Raw genomic sequence first — 19,359 nt, 5'->3', positions numbered from 1 at the left:
TGAAATGTTTACTAATACATTAATTGTCGATACGGTGATATCTTGGTATATAAATTAATAACACGTTTAAAATTATATCTATTCTTGTTCTCAAAAGTTATAAATTGCCGTGGGAGGCCGTAAATTTAAAATACTCAAGTTAATGCGGCCGTACAATGTAGTCACGTGTACTACCCTTCCATTTTTCTAATATTCACTCTATACCGGATCTTCTTGGATGTTTCAACTAACCATAATCATGAAGCCTAACATATGTTTGTGGAATGTTGGCCTATACAAGCAGTGTGTTTCAAACGTGCTAGAAGTTTTGTCTGGTCAAAATGGCAAACATAAATATGATTAAAAGAAGTGGTCAAAAAGACGAACCATAAATGCAGTTAAACGAAGAGTAATTGTCTCTGTCATTTCTGAAAAAATATGCAGGAAGTCTATAGGTTAGCAATTCTCTTTCAAGAATAAATGATTTTATTACTATTGCAATTACATTAATTATTACAGCGTAAATAACATTTTATTTGAAACATAACTTTAACTAAAGGATATTATGTCTTTGAAGCAACCTAATTAAAGTAAATTCCAGTTCCATGTAGTTCGTTTTGCAATTAACCATGTAAAGGTTAAACGATTGTCTCTTAAACACCATTGAACATATTTAAGTGCGTAAAGCAAACATATCAGAGACCTACACAGCAGTAATAGATCAAACTCTATCACATATAAATGTCCAAACACCTATAAAGATCATATTTTATTTAGTCGTTAGGTGTGTTATATCTCTACATACAAATTTTGATACAATGCCAATGTTTTGGTCTGATTGCATTTGCTATATATAGTTTCGTTTTTTATCCGTTGGGAGGTAACTAGACAACCCGAAATAAAACTCAAGGGGCAATCAAGTCAACCTAATATATCTGTGGTATTGAATCCATTTTGAAACTTCCTTATAGGGATTTTCCTGAGTGACCCAGGAATGCAAAACGGTGTGTGTATGTGTGTTCGGGTGTGTGTGTGTGGGGGGGGGGGGGGCTTGCAAGAAACAGCGTCTGGTTGATCGGATGGAAGAAAACTAGAGGTCAAGTGTATAGCCTACGATGGCTTGCACGTAAAAAGATCCCTCGAGGGGTAGGAGACACATTTTTGCCTTATTCATTTCTTGGCTTCGAGTCTATAACGATAGTCGAAAGCAAGACGCCGAGTCGTGATTTCACTTTGTCTTCAGGTCTGTATCTGTTATGCGCACTACTATTGTTCAAGTTTCAGCTTTCAGTTTCTCTAGACTATACTTCAAAATGGATATATAAATACCAAATTATCAAAAATTTCGAATATTTCCAACTTATAATGTTGATTCTCTTTTGTAGAGTGTCATGAAGCCAACTTAACTTTAGGAAATGGTGTAGCAAAAGCCGAATGTACTGGTGACAAGGATGATATGATATGTTCATCTATTTGCCAGATTGGTTTTGTATTTAAGGATATTATACCTAGCTATGAATGTAATGGTGGAGAATGGCTCTCTGGAAACAAAACACAACCATGCACAAGTATATAACATAATTTGTATTTTTGATTGACCGGGGTGGGATATAGGGATATCAGTTCAGAATGTTTAGATTGATGTAAGGTTATGGTCCTTGTTTCAGACATTATTACAGTTAATCATACCAGTCTCCTGGCAGGAGTACTGTTTACAATTTGTCAATGGCTCTCTAATATAATATTAGATTATATTTAGTATTGCAAGCAAAGGGCTCCCCACCCCCCGTCGCTACACTGACCTATTTGCTTGGCCACCCCCCACCCATCCATATGCCATTTGTTTATAAAGGTGAAAACCTATTAGGTTTGTTCCCACCTATTGCTTAATAAGATAACTTCAGGAATCCGTATTTTTATACGCCCACATTTCAGTGTGGGTGTATTATACCGTCACCCACTCCGTCGGTCTTTTGATCCTCCCTGCCCCAACAATTGGGGTATGTGAGCGGGGTAGAGGAGAGGCTCCACATTCGAATTTGGTGTGAAGCATTGGGCGAAATCTATTGATTTTCAGCTTACTGGACATCGTCCGTTCTAAAGTTAGCAGATATGCTACAGTTTTAACATCTTGTTTTCAAATATATCATAAGAGGACGAACCTTAACGATTTGCAGTGTTCTGATCTCTGATAGGAGTTGTACCTCACAAATAAAAGAGTTAACAATGATTGGCGTGATCACGTGATAAACCTTTTGGTTGGGGTTACAAAAACAGAGCATAAAGATAAAAGTTGTCAATTATAGCCTAATACTCGACGTGAGATATGACAAAATAGTTACTTTTAGTTGCTTTTAATGCGGCGGTCCGGGATTTCACAGTGTACCCTTTGATAAAATGGGCTAGAATTATTGCGCTCAGAGATTTGGATTCCGACAGTTTTCTTCACTAATTTGATTCACTTAAATATTTCTTGACGAATTCTTTAGCTTTCTATGAATTTATTTAACAGAACCTGTAATCCCAGAAGAATATAAAGCTAATTTGGGATTATCGTATAAAATACCTGACTGTGATTCCCAGGATGACGTACAGAACCAAATTGTCCAGATAACAGATCAGTTACCATGTTCTACTAACCCGGATTGTACGTTAAATGTTACAATAAACAGCTGTGTTTTAGATCCTGCTCCTACCTTATCTCTGGGCGTGTCCATTAATATACCAATTAACCAATCAACAATTGATTTTAAACCAGGTAATAATGATAATACTACGATTACGGAGATCAATGTAGTCAATTAGAAATGAGATCCAATTGAATCACGTTGACCTAAATTATGATTAAGAATCTGGCAATCAAGTACAAAAAACAATAAAATTGAATGACCAAGTATTACTATTTTAATAATAAAATCAACAGGCTGTGAAAGGAAATATCCTTAGATAATGTTTGATATATTAGGGTCAGGTGTGAATAGAGAACTAATGTCAATTTTTGGTTGTTATTAAAGGAAATGGTACAGATGATATAACTCGTGCATTAGATACTTTGGATAGAACATCCCAAATGATACAAGATGATGACGCCATCTTTAATGTTATTATAAATGGTGTCAACTATACAAGTGACATGGATGTTATTGGAACTATTAAATGTCCACCTGGAACCGTTCAAGGAAATGGTATTTGTGGTAGGTGTCAAAATATATGATTGGTTTTTGAAAATGCATTATAGCTAAGCTTGGAATCGAAACCACGCCATATGAAAATAATTCTGGTTGATTTGCGCACCCATACAGATTTTATTTAAATATCGCTGAATTCAAATTTATTACATAGAGCTTCCGTTTTAATCATACAGCTTGTTACGCTTATTCTTAGGGGATGGGGGAGGAGGCGGGTATCTACTCCCCCCATCCACGACCGAGGGTCTCTCAAAAAGCACTTTCAATAAGCTACATCTGTAATTGGTAAGTGAATCAATCGACATTTTGCTGTGTTTCGGGGATCACGTGGCTAAGACGCTGGCTCGCTAGCCTGGAGGTCGGGTGTTCGATCCCTGCATTGGCCGAGAAAGTTCATCCAGATTTTCCGGCGTGGTTTCCCCTTGTCAGTGATGCAGGACGGAGGGCCGGACAAGGACAGCTGTCTAGTCGTTCGGATGGACGAAAAACCGATGTCCCGTGTACAAATTGGCATGCACGTAAAAGATCCCTTGGCAGTTGGAATTCGATATAAGAGTAGGCCGTAGCGCCGCTGCCCGGGCAAAATGTCCCTCATAGCACACTGTATGGCTTATGCCCGTCTTCATTAGCCCAGCTTAGGAGCAAAACAGTAGGACGTTAAACCCCATTTCATTTCATTTCACTTTTGCTGTGTTTGGAAGTACTGGGTATTCTTTGAATAATGAGTGAGTTTATATTATTATTCGCCTTAAAATACCTTATCTGTAAAATTGTTAATATTGCATTATTATTAACAGCTGCATTTTTCCCTCAAACCAATATTTTATAAATATTCTGAATATCTATATCAAATAATTTAACTACACGGGGATCCAGGAAGCAATGTTATCAACTAAGCTATTGTTTCACAATTATTATGATCTGAAAGTAACTTATTTTAATTTCCATTATAGTTGAGTGTTCCCCGGGAGAATATTATAAAGATGAGGACGATATCTGTGAATATTGTGCACTAGGGACTTATCAACCTGATATTGGACAAACGTTTTGTTTTAATTGTCCAGATGGATTGATGACACAATTTATCGGCTCAGACAGATTGTCAGATTGTTTATTTACGAAAATCGGTAAATATAGATGATTTATAATTTGCTATGCGTTAACTTCCTCCGATTAGGAGACTCTTGAACATCAAAATGGTAAAAAGGCCAGTTATATAAACCTATCCAAATAAAGTATGCATTCAAAACCCTTTGTGGACGTCGCCATGAGTCCAACCTCGTCCTCCGGTTTGCTCCCACCCGCAAACGAATTATTGAAAAAAAATTAAACCATATGTTAGTCCCAAAATGACCTAGTTTGTGTCGAGTAGACGTTAAACCCCATTTCTCTCTCTCTCTCTCTCACGTCGCCATGAGAATTTTGATAGGTTTAGCATATCGGAGGATACTATCATTATAGATGAGTTTAGATAATCAATATATTACGAGTTTTATATGAGGATGACCAATTTTTAATTGTTATTTAAGCAGTATAGTTGTTGCCGTATAGTGCAGGGTACACGGTTTCCATTCAAAACTCTTTTCAAGAGGCATGCCATCTCTTTCAAATATGCTGTTCTTCAATTTTTAAAAAGTCCCAACTGAATTCTATTCCCTGATAGGATTTTTTTTTTTTTACAAATTAGGACCAATTTGTATTTAGTATATTCCAGGCTATATTTATAGTCTGAAGGCTAAGTTTTGGCATGGTTTCATTATTTATAACAATCGTTGTTAAACTAAATCGGGGAGATTTCGATTTGACAGTATTTACGTATTTTGAAACAGGTTTCGAAGTGTTTTGGTTCTGTTATGCAAGATCTTTTTCGACGTTCCAAAGTAAATGTACGGTGCTAAGACCACCTAAAGATACATTTTAAATGTTCCTATTATTAATTAGAACAGGCTTCGCTTTAGTTTTTATATTTTACGCTGACATTTTATTGCTTTAAATTTCCCTAGTACATCAACGGAAAATATGCCCTTTTGACATCCGGGGTCACAAAGAACAAAGGTGAATTTAGCAAATTCACATTTTTATTGAAAGAGTGATTACTTGCGATCATTTTCAGCATGTTTTCATGATACATGAATGGATGTGCATTAATTGTCAGTGCAAATGGCATCATTTTACCATTTGCCCCGAATATCTCGAAAACACTGCAACGGCGAACTGATTACCACTCGGAAACTTATTCTACGCAAAAGTTTACTATAGAAAGGTTTGGTCTGGTTTCTTGCGCATTTGAGACCCCCCCCCCTCACTAAACCTACGGTCTATTATATTATATAAAGTTTTGGTATCGCTTCATGGATGTTATTTCTTTCTTTTTTAACAGATGACAACTCTACGCCAGTCAGTTATCTCTGGATCGCTATCGTAGTGCCGGTAACCGTAGTTGTAACAGTATTTGTAGTCGCGGTACTGCTGATTGTTCGAAATAACTTGAAGAGGTAATTAAAACAAATTGTACATTGTTTACTGTATTAAAATAGTTTTTTTGTCCCCAACACACCTTTTTTTAAAAAGGGTACGATAGTGTTACGGTAAGGTGTTTAAACAGAAAACTGGTGACAAATTGGTTAAATTTGGTGTTTTTAAAATGTTTAATGACTAATTGCATTATTATGAATAATATATTTTTTTATATTTCAGTAAAAATCCGATAGTAAGTATTCTTTTTTTTTATTTTATATCTTAGATTTCTGTGATAACAAAAACCTCCCTTCTTCTTTTGTCCGGTTGGTACCGACAAGTGGAACTTTAAACACCATTTCATAATTCTAATTAAGAGCTGGTGGGTTTAAAAACTGTTTATAAGATGTGAATTGTTAAAACAAACATATTATATTAAAAATATAAATTCTGTATAGGAACTTTTCTATATGATATGTATTCTCTATTTTAGGGCGTGAAGAAAGATCAGTTTTAGTTAACTTTAAACTAGACAAATTGTGCGAATTATTACATAATTGTGTTTCCTAGTGTTGCTTTTTCTACTTTTATAGTGTAATCTATGGTTTAATCGTGTAATCTATGGTTTAATCGTGTAATCAATGGTTTAATCGTGTAATATATGGTTTAATCGTGTAATCTATATATAAGGTTTTATCTTGTAATATATGGTTTAATCGTGTAATCTATGGTTTAATCTTGTAACCTATGGCTTAATCGTGTAATATATGGTTTAATCGTGTAATATATGGTCAAATCGTGTAATATATGGTTTAATCGTGTAATATATGGTTTAATCGTGTAATCTATGGTTTAATCTTGTAATTTTATGGTTAATCGTGTAATTTATGATGTAATTGCGTAATATATGATGTAATCGCGTGATCTATGATGCAATCGAGTAATGGTGTAATCTATGTAATGATTGGCCATATACCCAGATTTCGAGACATTATTTTGAATGAAGAGGGGGTGCGAGGACTCTTAAAAATTAAATTTGCAGCAAAATGATAATTGTCAGTTTGGTTATACATATTGCTATAATTAACATATACCCCAGAATAATTCTTTTAAAATAAGCAGAAAATATTAAGAGATTTGACTCCGCTAATAGTTAAACTCAGATATGGCTCGATTGGGTTAAGACAGCGAACCAGACACTTGTGATGTTCAATTCCTAGCATCTGATGCTGTATTTTCGTCGACTTGTTTTGATTTATATCACGGGGTGAAGGTGAATGGGGGGGGGGGACGGTCGAGTAACAATTAATGAATTGACAACACCTATAATTACACATACCTCAATTTATCAGGATTTCAGAAGCGGAAGCTACTATAAAAACAGTCATTTTTGAACATCCCCGTATCAAATAATAGTTATATCGATGTCAGTCATCCTCAATTTTGTAATATCGCCCAGGGTAATGTTTATCGTAAATCAAAAACAGTTTTGAAAACTTGTTTAATAAACATGCCCATTCATAAATCAACCGAAAACAAAAAAAAGTACAATGCAGTATAAATATGTTGTCACGGTGATTTACGCAGTTATGTCCTAAATAGATCGACAAAAATAATATTTAATGATAAAATTCAGATATAAAATAAAACGAACTATATATCTACGTATATTTTAAAAAGAGACAGTCTATGTGAGCAGTAAAGGGCGGAAGTATTAAAATAAATATACCGTGATCCCACATACAATTTCATAGTAAATGCAACGTTTTTTAATAAAAAAAAATATGATCATAATGCTTTATTCACAATGATTTGATGGGCTCTTGTTGTAGTGCTTAGGGTAATCAGAACAGAATCGCCGGTCAGCTTATTTAATCGTTGTCAGACAAATCAAACTTCTGGATCAGTGTCAATTTCATAATTGATGTTAGGTGCTGGGACGGGGTTATTTGTGTTTCGGGGGTGTAGCCGTTAGTATTCTAACATTAAATAGTGATTTTTGATGAGGTGCGGGTGTTAACAGAGAGTCCGTGATGTAACATTTGGTCTGGCTTGTTTGATCCGTGTGTTATGTATAATACTAGTTGGATTAATTGATGTCCATCAGACAGAATAAACTGACTCAAATCTTCTTCCGAGTTGATGACAAGACTTCTGTCACCTGTAAGTGGCTTAACATAAATTCGGCCATCATATTTCCAGCAATTTTAAACTTTTTTCAGCTTGAACAGTTCTCTTGTTCTTTTATAGAGTAGTGATCGTGTTTTTGTCAGAGCTTCATTCACATATACCATTGAATTATTGGTTAGTTTGTAGGATTTTGGATTACGTTTGTTGCCATATACTGATGCACGATCTCTATAACTTATAATAAAACGTACTATAAAACCACGTACATTACCAGACCCTTTGGGTCCTACCCTGTGAGTGCGTCCTATTTGTTCCTTTGATAATATCTGACTATTTCACCTTCATCCTCGGTATCCCCAGTGGTTTCATTCGTTCTACTCCACTAACCCCTGGATTAATCTATGGGGGAGACATGTTTTCAAATTATCCGCCCCTGATGATTGCGCTTTTTTTATTTACCAGTTCCATACATCGTTATTAGTAAAGGAAGTTGGCAAAGGGATGTAACTCTCGTCGAACAATTCTAGTTGGTATTTATTAGCAACAAATTATATTATTAATGAAAACCGGACGTTTATAACTATGAAGGGTCAAGAATTTTATTGGGAATCGTTTGTTCGTTCCCGGAGTTTTACGTCTACATGATATCGTAGACAAGTTATTGTGAACACTAAATTGCTAAGTATAAAGTTCAATAATAATAAACATAACAGAATGAAACATTTCAGACAAAGAACGAATAGTAATAATAATAACAAAAGTGAAACATATGGATGGTATACATATTTGAAATCAGCGAAACATACTTCAGATTTTGATAATACGGTTAATTATAAATGAATTAGAAATATATCCATTATTTACATAAATCATTCCGTAAATGGACATGAATATGGTTATCTACCCTTATAAAATCGAGGGCGAAACGACTGGTTTGTAAACTGTTTTTTGATTGGTTCGTAGACTTTATCTACAATCAAGGCTAGGGCAGATAATTTGAAATCGTGGAAACCCTATGGATTAACCAAGGGTATAGTGGAGTAGAACGGAGTGAGAACACTGGTGTATCGCCAGCTGAACTGTTATTCAACCGCCCAATTAAAACCAAATTATCAGAGAATCCACCTTCCGCACTAGATTGCAAGGATAAACTAAATAACTTTGCTCGTGAAAATGATAAAAGATGTAAAAGGAAGAAGTTACATGCTGATAAGAACAACAGAGCAAAACCATCTTCTTCAAAACCATCTTCATTGAGCCAAAGTTTTTTTGCATTGATCAAGCAGGCAAAGACAAATAAATTATCAACGCCCTTTACTCGTCATGCTTCTGTTGAGATAGATACCAAAGGATCCATGGTCTTACTAAAAGCGCCAAATGGTAAAATGTTTGCCAGGAACAGCTCGCAGTTAAAGATACGTTATGGGAGATTAGATAAAGAGCTGGCAGTTTTAGTTACAATAGTTAAAAACTAAATAATGTGAAAGGAAAATGCTGAAAATTTCAGTCAAATTGATCCACTTTGAACCGAGATTTTAGCGATTGAATTCTAAGCCTAGCCTCGATCATCATTGCTAAAGTCAGTACGATAAAAAACATAGTCTCGATTATCCACTTTTTGATTTAATTATTAATTGACGTTAAGCAGCCGATAGGATTCTAATCCAGTAAATATCACAGACTAGCGATGTCATCGAGAGTTGACTATGGTGTGGATAAGTTAATTAATGTGGAATTAATAATTTAGATAACATTTTAGGCCTAAAGAAAGACGTGCAATTGGCAGATTTAGCTCTTGCATAACGTATGTTTAAGGCGAATATCATGGCCCCACGCAATATCCACCAACCGCTGATTATATTGAGTTGAATAATGATGAACTGGGACCCATCGATAATCAATTTAATCGCAACAACCCACATCAACTGTACAGAAGATCAAGAAGACACCATGTTAGACCGCGTTACCTGAATGACTATGTATTGTCTTAAGTGTGTTCAACATGTTGAGGGGATCACGGTGGCTAAGTAGTTAAGACGCTGGCTCGCTAGCCTGGAGGTCGGGTGTTCGATCCCTGCGTTGGTCGAGAAAGTCCATCCAGATTTTCCGGCTTGGTTTCCCTTTGTCAGTGATGTAGAACGGAGGACCTGACAAGGACAACTGTCTAGTCTTTCGGATGGGACGAAAAACCGAGGTCAGTTGGAATTCGATGTAAGAATAGGCCGTAGCGCCGCTGCCCGGGCAAAATTTCCCACATAGCACACTGTATGGCGTATGCCCGTCTTCATCAGCCCAGTTCAGGAGCAGAACAGTAGGACGTTAAACCCCATTTCATTTCATTTCAACATTTTGAACAATGTGTTTTACAGTGTAATATGAATAAGTGTATTTTGTATTACCAACACTCTACTTCTAATTATGAATGACTGAATAGTTAATGCTTATCACGAAGTTTATTTTCAATTCATTATTCAGAATGGCATTAATATTATAATTGACACTTATCCAGAGTTGTCATGTTCGCTCCATAATAATAATTTGTTTAATTTTATAGCATGGAGATTTACTCTAAAAGGACGAAGGGTGTAGTGTCCATATCGCATACTAAATGTATAATAACTGGTCCCTTTTATAATATTGTACATCACAATATGTGCTCCCGTAATATCTGGATATTGGAGACGGCAGTAACCTAGAAATGGTTCCACTACTGATGTCTTCCGCCTTACTCCAGCCACAGTAGTGGCTCGTCCTACGGAGTTCCTTTGCGCAAGTTTCTTAGTCAAATGACTACAAAAAGGTTACTGGCCTATAGCTCCTTTAATTTACACATAAACTGACCCAAAACAGTACTGCACCTAGCTTAACATATAATTAATCAATTCCCATTGAAATAAAGGTGACGCCTTACCGCATAATTATATGATTTGATGAAACCCAACAGCTACGCGAAATTTCAACTGGCCGGTGTCATGGCGGCTTGCGTATTACGTCATTATAAGAAACATCGCTATGTAAATGTAGAACCCATTACCACAAAGAAAAACTGTTCAGTAACTATTTTAGTGGTCCAGTCTTCACTATTACTTATTCCAATACAAACTGTCAGTGCCGGACTGGGCCCATCTGTCCACCTGTCCGTGACCTTGGACCTAAGCTCATTAAAAAAAAGTGGGCCTGAGCCTATAAAGAAAAAAGAAAAAAGAGAAAGAAAAAAGAAAAGAGAAGGGGGGGAAAGAAAGGAAGGAGAGGAAAGGAGAAAGAAAAGATAAGAATTCTGCTTTGGTCTGAAATGCTTGGAAAATGGGTTTGCAGTTGTCAATTTTCAAATTTTTTTCTGGGGGGAGGACCCCCGACACCCCCTCGGACGCGCTTGTGACGCGACTTCGGCGCGTACTTGTGTGGGCCTTGGTCAATGACTGCAAACTGTAATGATATGTGTTGACAATTGTGCGTTTGAACCTATTTGAACTTGCGCAAGCGAATTATTGAAATAAAATTGAAAAACCATATGTTAGTCCCGAAATGACCTAGTTTATGTCGAGTGGACGTTAAACCCAATCTCTCTCTCTCTCTCTCTCTCTCTCTCTCTCTCTCTCTCTCTCCCCCCAAAATAATGAAATAAATAATGTTAGCAGTTATACTGAACAAACACAGTTAATTAAACATACATTATGCAAGAGCTAAATCTGTGTATTGCAGGTCTTTCTTTAGGTCGGAAATGTTATCTAAATTATTAATTAGACATTAATTAACCTATCCAGATCATTATCAACTCTCAATGGCATCGCTAGCCTGTGATCTTTAGTGGATTATGAGCCGATTTACTACATAACTTTCCGATTTAATGATTAAATAGATAATCGAGACTATGCTGTTTATCGTACTGACTTTAGTAATGATGATCGAGGCTAGGCGGAAATTTCAACCGCTTAATTCTCGGTTCTTAGTGGATCAATTTGAATGAAATTTTCAGCAAATTACCTTTAAATTATCTAGTTTTTAACTATTAAAGTGAGAAAGTAAATAGCTAGGTTCGTTTCTGTTTGTCATTCATTTCACAAGTTCATGCAATTGTCACGGTCGTACTGTTTTCACCTGCAATGGACATTAGACAATACATACATACCTTATAAACCAGGGATGGGCTGATTTTTGCTCCGTGTGGGGAATGACGTGGTTCTCTCCAGACTCAAAATTTCATTTGAAATATTATCCGGCGTGGTTCTCCCTTGTCCGTAATGCAGGACGGAGGGCCTGACAAGTACAGCTGTCTAGTCGTTCGTATGGGACGAAAAACCGAGGTCCCGTGTACACGTAAAAGATCTTGACAGTTAAAATTCGATATAAGAATAGGCCGCGGTGCCAAATTTCCCTCATAGCACACTGTTTGGCGTATGTCCTTCTTCATTAGCCCAGTTCGGAGGAGAACAGTAGCACGTTAAACTCCATTTCATTTCATTTCATTTCTTTTGAAAAAAAAGTCGACTCTATAGAGTATATCTTGGTGTTATTAGTTTATGCATGTTTATCTTTAAAATTCATGAAAATCGACGTAAATTAATGACTACGCAAGACAATTAACTACCATACCAGTTTTCAGCCTATCCATGAAAATGGAGGGAAAGACAGGACGTGAATTTACCGCATTACTTGATAACTCAATTACCTGTAAAAATACGCCGTATGAAATGATATATCGTATATTATTATTTTACAGTTATTGCAGTCAATGAACAATTTATTGGTATGCCGTGTAATGTTTGGTCCTATAGAAAGATACGGTGTTCAAACCTGTTGCAAATTTCCATATTCTATAGTAGACGTTAACTTAGCATAAAAACAATTGGTATTTATTTTACAGGTATAAAGAACATGTTTCCGTTTTATCAAATGAACAGTTTATTGTTAATTCACGTAGTAAGATATGATGTTAAAATGAAATGAAATGAAATGGGGGTTAACGCCCTACTGTTCTGCTCCGAAGTGGGCCGATATGATGTCAAACGTGTTACAAATTAACAACTGGTGTATTAGTCGAGAATTGTACAAGTACAAGTAATTTTACGTTTAATCGAAAATTCCAATAAACAATTTATTTTTAGGTCAAAGGCATGTGCTACAGGTGGTAGACCATATTTAAAATTTATTTGCAGATAGATTATTATATGGAAGGTCTGCCTGGATAGAAAATAAGATTTTGTGTGAAATGGGTGTCCCGGAAACAAATGGGTTCACTTACATCAAATATCTGGTTCTACAAATTGTATTTGTCATTCTAAACTAATTCCTCTGTGGAACAAACGTTTCAGGTTTTATCGAAAATTCCAATACACAATTTATTTTAAGTTGGAGGGGAAAGTGTTACAGGTTTTAGGCCATATTTAAATGATGTTTAAAGGAGCAAAGTCTTCAACTCAATATCATCCACAGTCTTTGAAATTGTAAACACGACTTATTGGTCAATTTAAATCAACATTGATGTTGTTATCTTACTGTGAAAAGATGGGCTTCTGATGATATCCAATATTTAAAACAAAATGAGGGCCATTTGTATGAAGTGACTCGATGAACGAGTCTAAACAAACTCCATGTAGGAGAATACTACCAGTGTAGACTGGAAAACCCAGACGCCAAAGACTACTATTCAATTCGGACTCTTCGCGTATTTTTGACGAAGGTAACTGATTAGATATTACAGTAAAAACAGAAACGATTGAATGTAAATCGGTTAATATACATTCATATTACATTATTATGTGCGTTGTTACCCATTTGTGTCCATTCTAGGTACCAAACGATAGCGACTTAGCTCCTTTAAATGTCTATTTTTATATATGAACCTGTTCTTACTATCCGTCTATAATATACCAGGGACGGACTACGGGTCTCGATCCTTGCTCCGTTAAGGGTTCCGCATAGGCGTACGAGCTGGGGGGGGGGGGGGCAGTGGGGGGCGGCCACCCCCCCCCCCATTTTGGGCACCAAATGCTGGGAAAATTTGGGCACACAATTGTATTTTGTAAAAGTTGTATAAAAAAAGATATTGTGTTCTTGAATGTGTCCAATTTAACAGCGAATTTATTATTATTATGTAACATACTAAGTACCTAACTTCATTTTTTGGGCACCAATCACCACCGCCCCCCCCCCCCCAGTCAAAAAGTTCCCCGTACGCCTATGCGGTTCCGACACTATATGGGTTGGGGGGTCTCTCCTACCGGGTTCGAAATGTATTATACAACAGTTGGTCTCTCCATTAATTATTAGTAATGTAAAAAGTAGAAATCAGTGGTAGGTATTACGTGAGCCTACCCCCCGCCTCGTGCACCGCCCCCGTCACAACAACATATAAATTAATGGCGAGATGGTTTGTAATTTGAATCGTTTTGACGTTTTAAACAATTTATGAAGTGTTAAATAAGTTTTGTTTTGACCTTCTGTGCCCACTTGGACTGTCCATTGAAGGGACTATCCCGATTTGAACAGTTTCTCAAAAATAAAAGTCAGTGTACGTATGAAAGTTTAGCGCCACAATATAGAGGAATGGTGTATTTACCTTGTCTCAAAACTTCAGCTCACAATATCCAGTCGTTTGGACGTGAACGTCAAAACCCTTTTAATATTTCGGGTCATTTTTTCCGTTGGGTTACCTGATAATCGATTGCCATTCCTTTAGAGGTCTAAACAGTGCATGACCCCATTCTGAACATCTGAGACACGCTACCTGCGGAGAAGTATCTCAGACAAAGTCAATAGCCATAATATCCATATCACGTGATCTACACATCACAGGTCATGACATTGACGTCAATGGGTCATGAGGTCAACATTGTAAACAATAGGTTTATCTTCAGCATTGTGTCCGTTGCACCCATAAAGACTATATAATTCGTACAGTCCCAACATGTTCTCTCTTTTACTAACGATTTTTCACAAAAATAACATCTACAACTCATAGAATTGACAGCGCGGGAATCACGTGGCTAAGTGGGTAAGACGCTAGCTCGCTAGCCTGGAGGTCGGGTGTTCGATCCCTGCATTGGCCGAGAAAGTTCATCCAGATTTTCCGGCGTGGTTCTCCCTTGTCAGTGATGCAGGACGGAGGGCCTGACAAGGAAAGCTGTCTAGTCGTTCGGATAGGACGAAAAACCGAGGTCCCGTGTACACTTTGGCGTGCACGTAAAAGATCCCTTGGCAGTTGGAATTCGATATAAGAGTAGGCCGTAGTGCAGCTGTCCGGGCAAAATTTCCCTCATAGCACACTGTATGGCGTATGCCCGTCTTCATTAGCCCAGTTTAGGAGCAGAACAGTAGGACGTTAAACCCCATTTCATTTCATTTCAATGACAGCGTCTGCGAGGGTTGTTCATAGAGGCCGTCATATTGGACTATTTTGTGCGTCGGTCGGGTCTATTTCAGATATACACAATCAATTCTGTTGATGTTTTTGGCGTTGGGATTGACTAATAGTTAATGTGTTTCAGTTCTAAAACAAATATTTTAAACTTTAACGCAAATTTAGAAAATAGCCAAATTCTTGCTGGGATTACTGAGCAAAATGGCCATTCACTGTATACGTGCGAAAAAAAAGCTAGCCACCAATTAATTTTCGTAATAACGAAAGATAAATTTCACCTGCAGGTTTTTTTTTATAAAATAAAAGTCTAGTTTTATCCAGACACCGTATAGTACAGCTTGGGACACCGGTCTCCATTTCCAGACGGATCACGTATATTGAGTTAGTTGCTCGGCCCTAAGGTAGAGGATTTTAAGTGCTTTTAACACAAAATTAAGCAGTTTTATTCTCCAAAATATTATCCAGGTTGTCCTTTAATTAATTGTCTCAGAAATGTATGAGCATTCAAACTTCAGATATAAATGCTGGGGACCTGAAATGAATAGTTAACAGACCATACTAAACACATTCCTTAAATAACACCCCGCCCCACACGCCTTCAGCAAAAAAAAATAAATAAAAGTAATATTTGAATCCCCCTACTTCCACGCACCCCCCCCCCCCCCGCAAAAATTAATTAATCCCCACACAACCGCATTTATAAAATACACCAACCCTTTTTTTTCTGATATTGAATTCCCATTTCCACAAGTCGACATGATGCCCCTTTAATGTAATATGATAAAAAAAATATACATGTTCATCTGTTACAGACTATGACTCATCTTGATCTAGTAGTATATATAAAGATACCATTGATACTTTATTCAAATCACTGATTGAAAGAATTATTTCATAGGTAAGATATATTTATTGTTTGGTCGGGGTGGGGTGGCATGGGTACAGCAATCGGGTAAAGTACCATTTTTATTACAGCGAAATGCACCATACATTCCTGGGTTTGTGGAATATTTATAAGGCCGAGGTCTATTTTCTACCGCAGATTCCTTCCATCTGCATAACCGATAAGGGGTGCTTCATCTCGCAAAAATTGGGTGCATTTTTCAGTTGTTAATTAACATTGGGTAATATGCGTTTTAAAACAGGTGTGGATATGTCGGCCGTGCAGGAAACACACCTATACATCAGCTAAAATGCTGAATATCTGCAGGATCCATCTCCTCCTACCCCCTTGCTTCAAACTGATGTCACTGTTGCGTTCACAAGGTTTTCAGAAAGGGGGTGGGGGTAATTATGGAACAGAAAGTCGTAATGTTTCGCACCAAGTTTGAAAGATACGACAGTCCTAAAATAACGGGGTGTTTCGATCCAATACCCCCCCCCCCTCCCCAACCAATCCAATTTTATCTCTCTATGCCAATAGATAACAACCTATTCTTGTCATGTTCCTTCTTCTTAATAAATCCACACATTTATTTATTATGGCGTCGGACAAATGTTTGTTTCGAACTATCGGAACCTCCAACTATCGAACCTACCGACAGTATGAGATATTTGAACAATGCAGGGAATGACGTGTTGTATTGGCTGTATTTGTAATGATTTGAATTAATGTCCCGTAGTTCATATCAATATATATTGAATATTTCCAGCTAAAGATCAAGATGAGTATCATAGTTACAGCTATTGTGTTTTCTCTGTGTCTTGTGAGGTATGATGTTATATGTTTACCACTGTAAAACAATATATTATTGCGACTTCAGTTATCTTCTTTAGCGTACCCATCAACACTATATTATTACGATACGGGGTATTTTCTTGAGATTAGTTCTTTGGTGTACTCTACAACACTATATTATTACGACACGGGGTATTTTCTTGGGTTTATTGTATAACATGCGACATGGGTTAATAGGTTATCTTCTGTATTTTAACATACATTATTCAAGAGCTAAATCTACTTATTGCAAGTCTTTATTTAGGCTTTAGATGTTTTAGATATTATAAATTAGACCTTTATTTACATGACAAGCTCAAAATCAAGGCCTGCCAAGCGAGGGTATAGTAGTCATTGAGAATCGAGAATTTGTGGGTGGAGTTATCTGTCAATCAAACGATCAGCAATTCTCGTAGACGGTGCGGACACAGTTGATGCCTATTTCTACAACAAGATATTATGGCGACACCTTTAGTTTGCTTTACAGTCATAGGTTATCTCTAATAATATTAAAAAGATGAAAATTTAATAAATTGTGTTTTTTACCACATTGTTTTGATTGAAAGATGTTTATATGAGTACATATTCTCTATGTAGTTTCAGTTATGGCCAAAAATTCTCATCTATGGACCAAAATAATGATACGAAATTGACATATGCTGAATTGGAAGGTTACTTTGCTACGTTTGATATGAATGGTATATACTAATTCTAGTTGAAATAATTCGGGTGGGGGTCTAAGGTAAACACGGTGAAATTAATGCGTATGATTTGGATGGTATGTACTATTTCTAGTTGAAATAATTGGGGGTTGTTTTCTAAACACATTGATTTTAATGACGCAGAAATTTGAGTTTATCATCCCATAAACTGCAGATAAACCCCAGATCATGTATGGTTACTGTTCAACTGATTCCTGACACATACAAACCCGATAAAACGGTGTTAATTTGAAACCATGTTCAAGTACCGGTACGTCATGTTGGCCTACTGTAAATATATGAATTATTTATGTCATTTTGGGACTAACAAAGAGAGGGTGGTTTAATGTCCAGTCGACACAAACTATGTCATTTCGGGAATAACATATGATACTGTGTGTTTAGCAGTTGGAGGAACCTGCTGGGATCCCCCTCCCCTCCCCACCACACCCACACGAGGCTGGACATGCGATGCTACTGTGTGTCGCGTTCAAGTTTGAGATCGAAACAACGCCATTTGAGTCAGTGACAGACCTTATGACCTTATGAAATAAAATAGAACGATATGTTAGTCCCGAAATGATCTAGTTTATGTCGAGTGGACGTTAAACCTCATTTCTCTACTTAAATCTTTTTCTTAAGGTAACGATGAAGTTACCCGGGCGGAGCATAAAAAGAAAACTGATATGAATAAAGCTGAAGCCGAAGCTGTATTTAAAATGTACGACACAAATAAAGACGGAAAAATTGATAAGACTGAATTAAAAAGTCATTTTGATGTGTTTGATGCTAATGGTAAGTTTCTTACTTCAATCATAACAGAGGGTCACGGTGGCTAAGTGGGTAAGACGCTGGCTCGCTAGCCTGGAGGTCGGGTGTTTGATCCCTGCATTGGCCGAGAAGGTTCATCCAGATTTTCCGGCGTGGTCCCCCCATTGTCAGTGATGCAGGACGGAAGGACTGATAAGGACAGCTGTCTAGTCATTCGGATGAGACGAAAAACCGAGGTCCCGTGTACACATTGGCGTGCACGTAAAAGATCCCTTGACAGTTGGAATTCGATATAAAAGTAGGCCGTAGTGCCGCTGTCCGGGCAAAATTTCCCTCATAGCACACTGTATGGCGTATGCCCGTCTTCGGAGCAAACCAGTAGGACGTTAAACCCCATTTCATTTCATTTCATTTCAATCATAACAGAGGTCCAGTTATATCTGACCACGCCTACTTCTAATCCACAGTCTAATAATAATACACATTACCTGGAACACCGTAACAATAATAACAGAGGTCCAGAGATATCTGACCACGCCTACTTCTAATCCACAGTCTAATAATAATACACATTACCTGGAACACAGTAACAAATTGAAATGAAATGTGGTTTAACGTCCTACTGTTCTGTTCCTAACCTGGGCTAACGAAGACGGGCATACGCCATACAGTGTGCTATGAGGGGAAATTTTGCCCGGGCAGCGGCGCTACGGCCTACTCTTATATTGAATTCCAACTGCCAAGGGATCTTTTACGTGCACACCAATGTGTACACGGGACCTCGGTTTTTCGTCTCATCCGAACGATTAGACAATTGTCCTTGTCAGGGCCTCCGTCCTGCACCACTGACAAGGGGAAACCACACCGGAAAATCGGGATGAACTTTCTCGGCCAATGCAGGGATCGAACACCCGACCTCCAGGCTAGCGAGCTAGCGTCTTACCCACTTAGCCACGTGATCCCCAAGGGGGTTTGAAACTGAACTCCGGTTACAAAACTACAGAAATAATAAAATAACAAATATTGATGCCCTAAACAGTCGCCATACTTGTCTTC

At 37.2% G+C, this 19,359-nt stretch overlaps 2 long non-coding RNA genes across 2 annotated transcripts; both read left to right on the top strand.

Moving 5' to 3' along the window:
• The first annotated feature begins 1,522 nt into the window (after window positions 1–1,522).
• Window positions 1,523–3,080, top strand: LOC126810192 (uncharacterized). The gene is made up of 3 exons (XR_007675084.2): window positions 1,523–1,547; window positions 2,492–2,737; window positions 2,994–3,080. It is a non-coding gene; the product is annotated as an uncharacterized LOC126810192 (long non-coding RNA).
• A 13,656-nt stretch (window positions 3,081–16,736) lies between these two features.
• On the top strand, window positions 16,737–18,283 carry LOC126810182 (uncharacterized). Its single transcript, XR_007675075.2, has 3 exons — window positions 16,737–16,825; window positions 17,429–17,529; window positions 18,175–18,283. It is a non-coding gene; the product is annotated as an uncharacterized LOC126810182 (long non-coding RNA).
• The last annotated feature ends 1,076 nt before the right edge of the window (window positions 18,284–19,359 follow it).

Source organism: Patella vulgata, chromosome 2 (assembly GCF_932274485.2).
Source record: "Patella vulgata chromosome 2, xgPatVulg1.2, whole genome shotgun sequence".
Taxonomy (NCBI): domain Eukaryota; kingdom Metazoa; phylum Mollusca; class Gastropoda; family Patellidae; genus Patella; species Patella vulgata.
The sequence above is the reverse complement of the archived record's forward strand: the minus strand, read 5'-3'. Positions and strand labels throughout refer to the sequence as shown.